An 11,896-nucleotide genomic window follows, 5' to 3' on the forward strand; every position below is an offset into this window, starting at 1 on the left:
AGGTTTAGATTTAAGTTTATCTACTATGTTTTTAAGTTTGTGTGTAGTGTGTGAGATGAACTCCGGTGAACTATGGTGGTGCGAAGTTTAAGTTTAAATTATGCAGTATCATATACCATATCTATTCTGCCGTGCGTTCTGCGGTACCACAGATTCATTTTAGAGGATCTCTTAATTATTTTTTTGACAAAGGGTGGATTTTATTAACTCAAAATGAAGCATCAAGTGGATACAAACACGATGAGCACACACCCGGTCTCTGCATAACAAAGATGCACATAGCCAACACCAAGTCACACACTAATGAACACGCTAGCAAAAAGGCAAAGTCATATAAGACCAAAGCTATGCCCAAGCGACGAAAAAAGAAAATAACTCGACGTAATCAAAACAGCGATCAACAAACTACAACAACGACCGTATCCGCACCAACCATCTTTTGACACCACAAGGACAACGGTGTTCTTCAACAGCAATGCCTTCAGGAAGGGAACGACGCCCAAGCGCCGCCATCACCGAATCAAACCACTATAGGCCAGATTTTAGGTTTTCACCTTGAAGAAATATATCCGAGCAATTCCAAGCAATGCCTTTAACAAGGTAACGACACAAATACATCGTCATTGCCAGGTATAACCAATTCATGTCATACCTAGGGTTTTCACCCCGAAGCTCGAGACCGGGTACTCAAGAAGCACCACCAAATCAAAGTCAAACCTATGTTGTCGCCGCCACTTTTCCACTGCCCGAGCGGCTACATGTCATGGGCAAATTCCCATCGTCTGTGCTACACAATCATATCTTCTGCGTCAAGTCATCATCCATAGATTGGATCTCATCACTATCCAAAACAAACTGATTGAAGTGGGAACCATCAAACCCACAACAGGCATTCCGACTCATCCCACAATCACACCAGTATGAGTTGCCGGCAACAGCCATCAGATCTGGAGAGAAACCCTCATAAAGACAAATCGGTGGTCACCGCAAACTGCAGCTCAAGAGGCCATTGATGCCGACACGATAAGGTCTGAAGGATCCGACGTTGAATCGAAGCACAGGAACCCCAGAACTGCCCCAGATCCGTCGCACCCCTGAAACGCCATCGCAGGCACAAATCAGGGTCGTGGCTTCGGCTACCTTCCCAAATCCCGTCATGAGATGTCATCCCATGAGAAGGAGCCGCCAGATCCCCTACGGCCTGTTTGCAAATTTTTAGAATCCTCAAATTCTAAAAGGAAAAAAAGTTATGCTCAAATTTCTGTTTTTTTTGAATTTTTGTTAAATCTAGTCAAACTATGGTCAAACTACTTATTCAAGAAGTATTAGTATTACTAAATAATTATTCAAGAATATTAGTGTTACTAAATAATTATTTTAGTTTTTTGAATTTTGGTCAAATCTGGTCAAATTGTGGTCAAACTGTGGTCAAACAATGGTCAAACTAATTATTCAAGAAATATTAGTGTTACGAAATAATTATTTCAGTTTTTTGAATTTTGGTCAAATCTGGTCAAACTGTGGTCAAACTATGGTCAAACTACTTATTCAAGAAATATTAGTGTTACTAAATAATTATTGTTTTTTAGAACAATAGTTTCAAACTCAAACAGTGAAATGTGTGACTTCATGCTCAAGCTAAATTCCTGAGGGTTAATAGGATTGACAACTTACTATTGTCAGGAAAACAACAAGTGCAGACTTGGAAACGAGGGAGAATAGAACCCGGAAGTTAAGCGTGCTCAGGCTGGAGTAGTGAGAGGATGGGTGACCGTCCGGGAAGTTAGATGATTTGGAATGATGAGGGGTGATTAGAGATTAGAGGTTAAATTGAGCAGTGATGAGGGTGATTAGAGATTAGAGGTTAAAATAATTCAGAAATTTGAAATAAAAAAATCCAAAAAAAATTTCAAAAAAAAAATCATAAAATTTCCTTTACTACCGGTTCGTTTTACCAACCGGGACTAAAGCTGGACCTCCAGGCAGCGGCCACGTGGAGGGCCTTTAGTCCCGGTTCGTGTAAGAACCGGGACTAAAGGGGGAGGCTTTAGTAACGACCCTTTAGTCCCGGTTCCAGAACCGGGACTAAAGGCCCTTTTTTACTAGTGATTGTAGTTTGCCTATATCCATCAGTTCAACGTTGATTAGGCAAAAAACTATGCTTAATATTGGTCGCAAACAACATGAGTGTTACCTTTCCAATAAGAAGAAGAAATTATAATTTGTACAAAGTGGTCATAGTTTGATAGAGGACATGTCGAAAATACTTAGATGGGAAAGGGTGCAGATTACTCCTAAATTTGGATGCCATTATCTTTAGTTAATGATTATGCCCCTCTGGATGATGTCCTCAAAGGCGAGGAGGGTTACCTCGATATATATAATTCTCGTGACATTGAAGATGCATCAGTTCCTTTAGTTCCACACATTGCGCATGATGTAGTTGATGTGACTGCTATGTCTTCATTCTTGGTTCGTGTCAAATATCTCAAGACTATATCCCATTTAGGCATCAATTGGTGAAAAATGATTATAGATCCTGTTGGGAGTTGATCATATGCCCAAGCTTATCATCACCCTTAGCATTTTGTTCTTCCATTTATCTCATGTCGATATGCTCGACTATATACGTAGTTCTCACATATGTATGTCTCCCGGTTATATGGGTAGAGGCTACGGTGGCACACATCTAGTTGTGTGTTCACTATTTTTTGAGTAATTGCAAGTTTTTGATGCATAATATGTCTTGGTTTAGCTTCCTCTTTCCCATTTATCTTATCCTTGTCCACAATGATTGACCTTGGGAGTTCTAGGAGGGTTGTCTTACATGCTTCCTCACGAGGTGTTGGATGGCGTGTGGACATGATGGAAATAGGATTGTAGCAAGGAATAATGCATTGGGGCTAGGAGGTTGTGGCGTTGATGCTTGATATGAGAGAGGTGTTTGCTGAAGATTGGTAGAAAATACTAGACTGGCGGGGATTTGTTTTCATCAATTGATTAGAATGGATTTCGGTTCTAGAAAGGTAGAAATATGTAAAGCACAATGGGTGGGAGTTGAATCTTGAAATATTCAATGGTGCTTATGAGTGTCTGACACTATAGACTAGCAGGGGCCAACTTTAAATACAACACCTACCACTTGTCCCCTTCTTGATTATGCCCATTACATATAGACTTCGAAGTGTGAAACAAACAAAAGCACACACAGCCAAAAAGCAAGGATGTGTTAAAGTGAAAGAGAACCATATAGCATTGGAGAATGTATACTATCTCTTGCCATTTTCACTATCTTAATTCTACGTCTTTGGGAATAGGAGGTATTAGTAGAAAGAGATGTTGGGAAGATTGTCAGATCTGTAAGTAATCATCTATATTACCATCTTCTCTCATAAATTTAGTACGCTAAGTATCCTTCTTGATAAGAAAAAAAACCTTTTAACCATATTATAGCATACAACACACTCCACATCAAGTTGCTTGACATCCTCGCATGTGCCTGTTTCAGGAATATTAAGCAAACTGTAGGACAAATCACATATATGACTATCAAAGCTGGCGGGCAGAAACCAAAGAACTTATATCGCACGATCAACAAAATTGTCTGCCTCCTCAGCTATAGAGTGGAAACTTTCATCATCAACAGAACAAAGGAGTAAAAATGCCAATCTCCATACAGCGAAGCTCAGACCTTGAGCAAGGCCAATGCTTAAAAAAGGTGCAACACTAGATTTATGTTGGGATTGCCTTGGCTCCTCCGGAACCTTGTTTAGTTGTTTGTACCAATCTGCTTGCTAGAAGTGTGAGCGTTCCTATTGAATAATATGACAGAGGAAGGCAACTAGAGCGGCAACTCCATTGACTAGATACATATTATGCCTAATTTAATCTACTAGCATTATCACCTCGTTATAATAGTTTATGAGGTTACAAACATTGAGAACGGTTTGACATGCACCGAGTTGTACGAGTCAGTGTGTATATATATGAAATGGGTGACGATGACAACTAGATGCACATTGTAGTGAGTTTTTTTAAGAGGTAATGGTAAACTAGATAGAGTTTTAGTATTGTCCAATACTTTTGTTATTTGATTCACGGGCCAATGCAAAGCAAAACTTCAAGATATATGGTGTTCATTGGACATCAAAACCATGTGCTTCATAAGCTATATTGATGATGCCATGCCCGCGAGGTATAGTCACAATGGACGATGGAGCATGGTAACCACGAGGTGGCCCAAAGTCCACGTACTATCCGGGATGCATCATCACCTTGGCGCGCAAGAGAATGAGTCTTTGAAAACCGTTTGCCTCCTCAACTATGAAGTGACAACTTCATCATGAAAAAGGCAAACGAGAAAAAATGCTACTCTCCAAATAGTGAAGTCCAGATCTTGAGAATGGGTTGAACACTCTCAAAAGGTGCAACATTAGATTTCCCTTGGGTTGCTTTGGTTCCTCTGGAGCCTTGTTATGTTGTTTGTACCAATCTGCATGCTTGAAGTGTGAGCGCTCCTATTGAATAAGATGAAAGATGGAGGCAGACAAAGCCCCAAATCCATTAACTCAATACATATCATGCCTAATTTAATCTAGTAGCATTATCACCTTGTTACAGTAGTTTATGAGGTTACAAACATCGAGAGCGGTTCGGCATGTACCGAGTCGTACAAGTTACTGTGTATATATTAAATGGGTGATGTGGTGTTGCATACTTGCTTGCCAGCACTGCTATGATAAAAAATAAGTTTTAGCATGTTGTGTCAGTGATCTCACTGGAATCACCACTTCAGCTATGTGATGGCACTTTGGTTATACATGTTGTGCTCGATATGGCTGTCGGGTAGGTTGGATTACATTGAGTAAGAAAAATGTGGGATAACATAAAGATGTTTTGAGGGTTATGTTCTCTAAAATGATTGATGATAACAATGAGATGCAAACTGTAGTAACTTTATTCCTAGAGGCAATAGCAAAGTAGCTAGAGTTTGATTATTGTCCAATAGTTGTTATTTGATTCATTGATTCTTCGAAGCTTCAAATTGCAAGGGTCAATGTAAAACAAAACTTCAAGATATATATTATTCAGTGACCCTTAATTAGAAAGGGGAAGCAAACTTCATAAGCTATAATGTTATTGGTATGTCTCTCCATTCATGTATTGTCCAGATCATAAGTTAAGCCTGGACTATGGGTGCAATCAATAGATTCTCATAGAGATTTGACTAAATAGTGTTCAGATGAAAGTGCCTAAATCGGTAGTGTCGTGCAAATGTGCCAAATGATACATAAAAAAAGATCACATGCAATGCCTCATTGTACATATGCAACTCAAAGATTAGGTGGACTACTGGACACATATCACTAACAATCGATGTATGTAGCATCCAAGCATTCATTCCTATCATCTATTTGATGTTTATTTTTGTCCCCTAAAATCTCCACCTTGCTGGTGCCATGAGTTGGCCTCATCATTGTAGCTCATACCCTTTTCCACATTTCTTGCACCTTCATATCCATATAAACTTCCTAATGCGCATGACACAACAAAAGAGGAAAGGTGACCAAGAAGGAACACATACGAGTATTGTGATTTGGGGGATACTGCCCCTCCATCACTAGTTAGAGGAAGAGTACAATCTTGATTTATCTTTTAATAAATTCCCAACCCGAGCTTCTTTTGTTCATATGCAAGTAGGAGGCACCAAGAACTACAAGTTTAGAAGTCCGGGAGTTAGTTTTACGACCAAAGAGCAAAGATGTAGTCATAGAAAGTAAGACAACGGTGATACTTGTCAGGTACGCGGAATCATCTTGGTTGGGCTACCATCAACCATGTCAGATGCTACTTGGCATCTTGCTACCATTGTTAGTTCTTACTCTGGTAAGTAGACCATGCACAGTGATATGTGTGTGTTAGATCTGGGATAAGAATTGTCATCACATCAATACGAAAAATTGTACCCACTAATTTTCACACTGTCTAAAAAATTTAATTTGTGTTTGATTCCTAAATTCTTGGTCGATTCAAACTACCTCGTACTCACTACAAAAGGAACTAAAACTCTAGTAACTCCTTAAGACTAACATTTGGTATTTCCTAAACCCTCGACTGTCCTCTCCCAACATGCGTGGATGCAACAACTGGGAGCACATCATTGGAGTTGTGCAAAAGGAAAGCATGTTCTTGAACCACAAAGTTCTTGATTTCATATCAGTTACCAAGTTGAGGCTGCAATAAGAGTGTCATTAAAGGGATACTAAACAGAGGGTCACTACAGGGATACTAAGTAAACAGAGGGAAGCATTAGAACATGAACAATGTGAAGGTCTCGTACCCAGCCTACTGGACTGCCACGTCGTTGGAGAGTTAAGTAGTAATTTCTTTGCAACATGTACTCCTCCCAAAATACCACACCCCTCTAGCAGTGTCAAATCTAACTTCATACCGATCTAAGTTATCTTGGTACCGGCAAAATAAGTTCATTGATCATGCTCTTTGCAGGAATGTCATAGATGGACTTGTATTACAAGTTCACTACAAGGGTAACAACATATTTTTATACATACTAAGGGGAGGTCAACAAAATAGCATAGAGGTAATTCAAAACCTTTTTCCAGTAAAATGTAGGGAATAAAACCTTGGTCAACGGCTTAGAAAGCATTCAGATACTTTCCAGTGACAAAGGTATTCACCCATTTAATTAAGCATAGTAGGAACCTATAGGTCGTCGCTTCGAGACTCAGGCATGGTAAATGATAGTGTCACAATTGGTTTATAGCTACTTATTATTTTTATTTAAGCTTTAGATCACTTTTCGTTCTTGATTTTTTTTCCTTTACTGACATCTCGAATGATTTAGCACATGCCCATTTACTCAACCATATCCACTGACCCTTATTTGTAGGACTCTTCTCTTATTTAATCAAATGTCTGAATGCAAAACATAAGATGGAATGTTGAATGGATAACATAGCAATAAAAAAGCATAGGAGAGAGCATACTTTATCCATTTCGTTTGTGTATGATGAAATTAGAGAAACGCCCGACTCCCACGACTCCCGTGTCACCCCCCCCCCCCCCGCGCGGGCGACCCGGGAGGGCGCCGCCGCCTAGGGGTTCCCTTCCTCGCTGCCCTTCCCCTCGCCGCCACCGGGCAAAGCCCTCGTGGCGTTGGTGGCGGCGGGGCTGCTCGTCACCTGTTCTGCCGGGTGGGACGCGGGGCTCCTTCTCCTCAACAGCGCCGTAGGGCAGCAGGTCACTTCCGTCCCCAGACGCCCTGCTATTCCTTCAGGTGGTGCGGCGTCCCTGGCATGGGCGCTGCCTCCTGGCGGCGGGTCTGGGTACTCCCAGATTGGATCGGGGATGGAGGCTTTGGAGATGGGAGTGGCCGGTGGCTCTGCGAGATGGCGGTGGTGGTGCATCTGGTGGCCAGGCTTCGCCGGTGACTTCGATCGTGGAGGTGCCGTCGGAGGCGTGTGCTCAGCCTGGTGGTGGCGGCGGCCGTGCATGGGAGTTGGATTCCTTCGAACAGATCTTGGTGAAAACTTGCTTTCGTCTACTGCCAAGGCCGGCGGTGGCGGCGCTATCTGCATCGCCTTGGAGAAGTTCAAGGCCTCTCTTTGCTACCTCCGAGGGAAACCCTAGATCGGATGATCGGATGACGGCGGTGCTTTGGTGTCGTTCCCCCTTGGGGGCATCTTTCTTGGAGGTACACACGTGATCGAGGGACCAGAGGACGGAATCTTTGGTGGAGCGGTGCGTCATGTCACTCATTGATGGCGGCGGGTCTCGGCGACATGGCGCTGTGGTGACTTGGCGTTCGATGTGCGAAGATGGACTCGCGCAGGAGGGTGAAGCGGTCTGGCGTCATGGTGGCATCGACGGCAGCTAGACCGGGCAAGGTAGATGCAGCAGTATAGCTCTGAAGATGGATTGGTGGCAGGTGGCTGCGGCGGCCTCATACCCGGCAGGCGTCCTGGTTGAAGAGTGCGCCGGACTGGTGGGTGACCCATACCCGGCAGGCGTCCTGGATGGGACCTCAAGTCTTATATGTTAGGTTTGGCTCGCGCGAGGTCTGTTTGGTATTAGGCCCAGACTATCAGCATCCCTTCATCAATTGGATAGGAGTAGCGACAGATGTTGCCTACACGGTGGCTTTAGTCTTACTGTTGTATTACTTTGTAAGGTCTTGTGTGAACAATTAACAAAGTGGCTGCATGCATCGTCCAGATACAGAGGCCGGGGGCCTTCCTACTTTTCCAAAAACAAAAGGAAAGTATATATATCTAGTTCCACACTCACAGCTTGTAAGAAAATGGCTATATTGCACTCACATCTACTTACTCCCATGCAAATTTCTATTGTGAACATTCGCCACAAGAAGACGTGTCAATATGGAAGTTGAACTCGCCTTGTACTAGTTGGTCCTTAGCCCAAGAAAGACGTGTCAATATGGAAGTTGAACTAACTTTGTACTGGTTGGTCCTTAGCCCAAGAAGTGTCATACATCAATCTCCTACTTCACATTGCACCTCGACAATGTTCTACATCATGACTTCAGGGGAGGGGCTTCTTCTACTCGCTAAGACAACAAGGAGTCAAGTTTGGCAGGGAGGTACTTCGAATAGGAGGCGTATAGGTCCTTCTAGGATTGCAACGGGGAGATAAAAAAGGGAAGAAAACTAGATAGTTTGGTTTTGATTAAATAGTTCACACAAATGTGACCGAGATCACTACAACCTTGAGCAGTTGACTCTTTCAGCTATAGCCCATGGGTTGCTTGTGGCAGTAAGTTCAGTATGCATGATTAAAAGGATGTGGTCACTTGTTAAAAAAAGGTGCGGGCAGGAGGTAACCATGCACTTCCTTTTTTTTCTTGATTGGCTAGGTGGATGTGTATGACAAGTTGAGATACCTGAATATGGCTCATATAAATAAAACCATATACCTTGATCGGATCCCCTTTTCTCCTTTTTTGAGGATTTTTTTACCGCTTACAGATTTACCTAAAATTTACATGTCTAATTTTTGGGAGGACGAGGTGTACGATATGTGTGTGGTCATTGCGATTTTTCTGGAGTTTAGTTCATTTCATCCTGCGTTGTGTTAGGGGGTGATTTCTCCCGATATTTTGCTTATCTCTCTTCCTCTCTCAAGAATTAAATACACAAAACCACCATATTCGTGTCATGATTATCGAAAAACCATTACTTTACGATTCATGGCAGAACGCAACGAATGCTATCGTTGACAGTGGCAAAAACACTGATGGTAGATGCTAAGCACTTTGATGACGTCACTAATCGACCGGGCCCACCCATCAGGATGAGTGGGCCGACAAAATACTACATAGGCAAATTGACTTGGTCTTCTTCTTCCTCCTTCCTCATTTTTTCAGATATGAATCCTGAGCACCCCAACCCCTCAAGCAGCAGCAGCTCGCTCCCACACCCGACCCGGCCACTCCAGCGCCTCTCGCCGGCTGGCGAGTCCAGGCCGCTGCGCTCGCCCCTCCTCATCGCGCCCCTTTTGCCTTCTTCGTACAAGCTAACGAAACCGATGGGTGTGCCTTGATTGTGTCTTTTGCGCTGAAGATGAATCAACTTCCCATTTGTTATTTGGCTGCACAATAGCAAAAAATGTTTGGTCATTTTTCTGTAACCACTTCAAGATCCCCATAGGAACAGACTTTGAGTCGGTTGCTAGGTTTGGGGTCTCTAATAAGAAAAATTCTGCTTTAAATACCATTAGTTCAGCTGTCCTGTGGTGTTTGTGAAAATATAGAAACTCTATGATTTTTAACACCACCATTTGGACATCTATTATCTAGGTATGGAGGTTGATCCTCAAAACTCTCAAGTTCCGGGCGATCCTGTCTCCAGCGAGTGGCAAGGCAAGATTGGAGGATTTCCTGAACGCACTGACGGCCTTCTCCCAGCAACTGGATCTCGAGTGGCTGGCCACCAAAGATGGGGCGGCTGATCAATGGGGCAAACTCAAAATCTCAGAGGATTGACGGAAGCTTCCAATCTCCAATTAAGAAGAACGATCCAGGGAACAAGAACACAACAAGTAGCTTGGTCTGCTGCCACCCCCCCCCCCCCCCCCCCCCCCCCAAGCGACTACGGCGCCACCGTTCAAGTTCAGGAGGTCCAGTGAGATGGCCATGGTGTGATGCACCGGTGTGGATCTTTAGTTGTGTACTAGCTGTTCTCTTTCTGGGCCTGCGTGCCTTAGCTCTAGTTTGTACTTTGTTTTCCCTAGCTATCGACTTCATGAACTGCTCCTCTTAGTGAGCCGGTGTAAGAGAACTGTTGGTGGTTTCATTCAAGTAATGGAACCGGGGAGGAGCCTCCCTGTTTATCTAAAAAAAAATGACGGCCGTGCGTGGACATGAAGCTCCTTGCTGTCCGCGTGCGTGCATTTGCGTTTGCATGGGGCTGGACGTTGGCGAGATAGGGGTGCCCCTCGACCTAGGCCTGGCCCTGAAGCTCTTCGTCGCCAAGACCGCTGGTGTGTGCGGGCAGCACATATTTTTCCCTTGAAGCAGGAGATGGCGTAGGAAGCAACTCAAGGCCACCGGCACGCCCTGGTCTCGCGATGGTGCTCCACCTCTGCCGGACGACGACGCCGGCGGCAGTGCACCAAACACCCCTCCCCTCCATGGTCGACGAAGAGCAGCGAGGGGAGGCGGGGAAGCTCCACACCCTGAGCGCCATGGCGGCCATGGAGGTTGTGGTGGCGAGAAACTACCGCGCGCCGTTGCTAGCGCTAGGTCCTCGGTCTGGATTGGTACAGCTGCCTCGACATGCGCCCGGAGCCAGCGCCAGGTCCTCGGCTCACCTATTGACCTCCGCAGGCGGCTCCACATGCGGGCACTGCGCCGACAGGACCATTCCAAGTACACCGCCGCATCTCCATCGACGCACGGCAGCTCCGCCTCGCGTCGTCCATAGGGGAATCAGTGATGGTGCGGCGGGGCACGCAAGGGGTCGAGGGTTCGCCGTGCTTCGTGCAGCGGCTCGTCGGAGTCCTGGTCAAGCGAGCGGAGCGGGACGCCATGCATGGCGGGCATGGTGGCCGTCGAGGAGGCACGACGGCTGTCGGTGCACCAGCCGCGGCATGAGCAGGGACTGGAGGTGCGGCATCCGCGGGCAGCACAAAACCGTGATGTGACCTCGGGCGGGGCGTGCTCGGCGCGCTGCTGCAAGTCGCCCTCCCTGCCAAGAATCGATTTCAAATTATGATGCACTTGTGATGTGTGATGAAATGCCAAGGACAGAGGAGGGTAGGAGGAAGAAGAAGAGCAAGTCAATTTGTCGACGTGGTGGTTTTTTTCCTGCCAACTCAGCCCAACGAGTGGGCCCGATCGATTAGTGATGCCGTCAGAGTGCTTAGCATCTACCTCCGTTCCTAAATATAATAAATATAAGTCTTTGTAAAGATTCCACTAGATAAACTACATACAGAGCAAAATGAATGAATCTACACTTAAAATGCATCTATATACATCCGTACGAGGTTTATAGTAAAATCTCTAAAAAAACTTGTATTTAGAAACGGTGGAAGTACCATTGTTTTTTGCCACTGTCTAAAATTAGGTGGGGTGCAGCTCACCTCGCCCTAGCCTCTGCAGGAGCGGGACGCTGTGTAGCTCCCTGGTTTCTTCCTGCAGGTGTTCGGCAGTGGCTCGCCCGCCCGACTGGTAAAAAAACCTACCGTCCAGACGTGGCCGCCCCGCCCGCCCGCGATCAAGGCGGCAACCGCGCAGTCAACGTGCCTGCCGCGCATCGTCTTCCGTGCGTTGCCCCCGTCCCTATCCACCCTCCTTCAGACCGCGCCTGCCGCACGCCGCCGCCTGGCGGCTCCTCGCCTGCCGCGCCTCTCACCT

This window comes from Triticum aestivum, chromosome 4D, assembly GCF_018294505.1.
Source record: "Triticum aestivum cultivar Chinese Spring chromosome 4D, IWGSC CS RefSeq v2.1, whole genome shotgun sequence".
NCBI lineage: Eukaryota > Viridiplantae > Streptophyta > Magnoliopsida > Poales > Poaceae > Triticum > Triticum aestivum.